Source organism: Atta cephalotes, assembly GCF_000143395.1.
Source record: "Atta cephalotes unplaced genomic scaffold scaffold00009, whole genome shotgun sequence".
NCBI lineage: Eukaryota > Metazoa > Arthropoda > Insecta > Hymenoptera > Formicidae > Atta > Atta cephalotes.
In genome coordinates this window covers 4,440,202-4,443,316 of record NW_012130073.1, presented here as the reverse complement: position 1 = coordinate 4,443,316, position 3,115 = coordinate 4,440,202, and the positions used below count along the sequence as shown (strand labels likewise).

The 3,115-nt window shown below is 27.4% G+C and overlaps 1 pseudogene; it reads left to right on the top strand.

Annotated features, from left to right (window-relative positions):
- The first annotated feature begins 1,526 nt into the window (after positions 1-1,526).
- LOC105627647 overlaps positions 1,527-3,115 on the top strand; it is a 13,647-nt pseudogene continuing 12,058 nt past the window's right edge.

The window sequence follows — 3,115 nt, the reverse complement described above, 5'->3', positions numbered from 1 at the left end:
CGTGCACGCGCGCGCGTATATGTGTGTGTGTGTGTGTGTGTGTGTGTGTGTGTGTGTGTGTGTGTGTGTGTATTATTTTTATTAATTATAATTATTAATTAATTTATAAAAATACATACTTAACACGACAAAATTTTTCTCGTTAAAATTAAACATTTTTTTCCTATCTGTCATAATGCACATATACTTTGTAAACGATATTCTAAATGATATCATCAATTAATTTTTATCTCGGTTTGCACAAATATACCATAGATAATAAAGATTAACCTAAAATTTTACTTTATGAGCATACATATTTTTATATATAATTATTTTATACACACACACACACGCGCGCGCGCGCATACATATATATATGTATTTCATATTTGTATTACAAATAAATAAATAAAATAATTAATTAATAATAATGATTTTACTAAATAATATAAAAAAGGAATTCTATAAAAAAATTTTACAAAAGTAAATCTTGACTCACTGATCAACTCTAATTAAAATTTACATTTTAACTTTAGCAACAAGAAAATGATTGCAGAAAATTAGGAAAAGAGAGAATTCATAGATATTTTTAATTAACATACAACTTTACTTAGCAAGAATTGATTAGCAATATAAAAGTAAAAATTTATAGTAGTGATACAAACTTCATAAATCGTTATAATGTGTTGTTTAAGCAATACCATTCAATATGTTCTGAAAGATATGATAAAAAAGTTAAATCCCGATAATATCTCTGGGTCTACCATCGATTGGTCGGATAATACTGTAGTTTAGTTATCGCATTATCAGCAGTGCCGGAAATTTTGCGATTCATGTTTGGGATGGTCCACTTACTTTTCTTACCTCGAAGAGTATAATACTTTTTGCTTGCAAAGAACCGAACGATAAGATTAGAGGTAGCAGCAAAATTTTTTTTTAACGACATCCTACGATCACAGCCTTATAAAGCCCGAAGTTTTAACTAAGTATAGTCTTTCAATAAATCTCGTCTCTGCGGGGACGAGGACCTGCACGGCTCTTCATCTTTAAGGTATGCCATTAATTATTTATTATATTCATTGCACCTCTCTTGTGGAACAATCAATTATGATAAATATAAATAATATTTTTATTGATAAAAATTTATAATATTCTTATTGAAAAATTGTATATTTTTTATATAACATTCAATGTGTAATTTACAAAATTTGTAATTTGTTTTCTTTCTCCCTAATTTTATATTTTTCTTGTATCATATTATTAAATTCTTGATTTAATTAAGCAAACAAAAATAAATATTAAATTATGTATAAATTTTGAGATTTTTTTTATGTATCACACAAATATTAACTAAAACATTTCAAAAATATTTTTCAAAATTAATGAAAATTAATAATTAAATACTTGCAACAAATATTTAGTTTTTCTTAGATTTATTTATGTAAACTGTCATGCACCTTGTCATTACTCGATTGTATCTTAATTGTACGTAATAGAAATAAATTAAATCGGTGTTTTCACGCAAAATTTTTTTGCTAGGTACAATGTTAACGATGAGATTCCTGTTATCATTGATGCTTGTCCTAGCGACTTGCTGGGCGAGCTATCCTAGTTCCGATGATGTGGCTCCTCAACTTATTGAAGAAGTTTTAGATGACTATAGATTGCCACAAGATGTAATACCTATGGAATATGATATCAAATTACAGCCGATTTTCGAGTCACCCAATCAAGATAATTTTACTTTTAAAGGAGAATCTGTGATCACTCTTATTACTACAAAAAAGACACATATCATAGTATTCCATGCTAAGGAAATTGATATCACTAGGAATAGTATTAAATTAACATTTAAAATTAAAAACGAAAATAAAAGTTATAATGTAACTGAGTTTAAAAAAGATATAAATAAGGACTTTGTAACGCTCTTTTTCAATGAGTCCATTCCTGCAAACATAAGTGCACAATTATTTTTGCACTACACTGGAAAGTTAAACGATAAATTACGTGGATTCTACAGAAGTTCTTACCAGAATAAGGAAGGAAAAAAGATGTAAGGCAGCGTTTAAATTTCTATTGAAATTTTTGCTAGAAACTAATGAATTAAAACTAATGTTTTTATATTATTTATATAAATTTTGTGCAATCAACTTAATATTATTCAAAATAATTTTTATGTAGTCAATTGTAACTTAAATGATTAAATAAGTTATTCAAAAAGAAAGTTATTATCATTATAAATTTAAGTAAATCTGGAAATTTTTTTAATTTTGTAATTAAAAAATTGTTTCGCTTTTTTTTATAAATATTTTTAAGAATTTTTTATTATAAGAGCCGAATAATTAATTTGTTTTTAAAAAAATAAGATATCTATCTAAAAATAGATCAATATTTTTTAAACAATATTGAATCGAATTTTTTATAAATTAAAATTAGAATAGACAATTTTTTTAAAAACAGACGATTTTATTTCAATAAATACATGAAATATAGAAAATCATTCATAATAATAAAATTAATTATTTATTACAGATGGCTCGCAACGACTCACTTTGAACCAGTAAGCGCGAGACAGGCTTTCCCATGTTGGGACGAACCACAATTCAAAGCACGTTTCACCATTACTATTACAGTTCCTCAAAAAAATTACACAGCAATTTCGAATATGCCTAAAAAAAAATTGAAAATTTAAAGACGATTTTTGAGAAGACACCAATAATGTCCACTTATCTCATAGCGTTTGTAGTTTCGGATTTCACGGTTCTGCAAACCAACAATGAAAATTTTAGTGTTTGGGCGAAACCTACGATAGAAAAAGATGCTGCAGCATTTGCATTCAAGTATGGATTAGAAACGTTACAGGTACTAAAAAATTTTACCAACATTAATTATTATGGAAAGGAGCAAGGAATGTTGAAGCTGGATCAAATTGCAATACCAGATTTCGCAGCAGGTGCTATGGAAAATTGGGGTCTTGTAACGTACAGGTAATGTCATTAATTACAGAACGATCAAAGTTCTTCGATGAATTTCTTATTTTTTTATTAGTACACCTCCACACACACACACACACACACACACACACACACACACACACACACACACACACACACACACACACACACACACACTA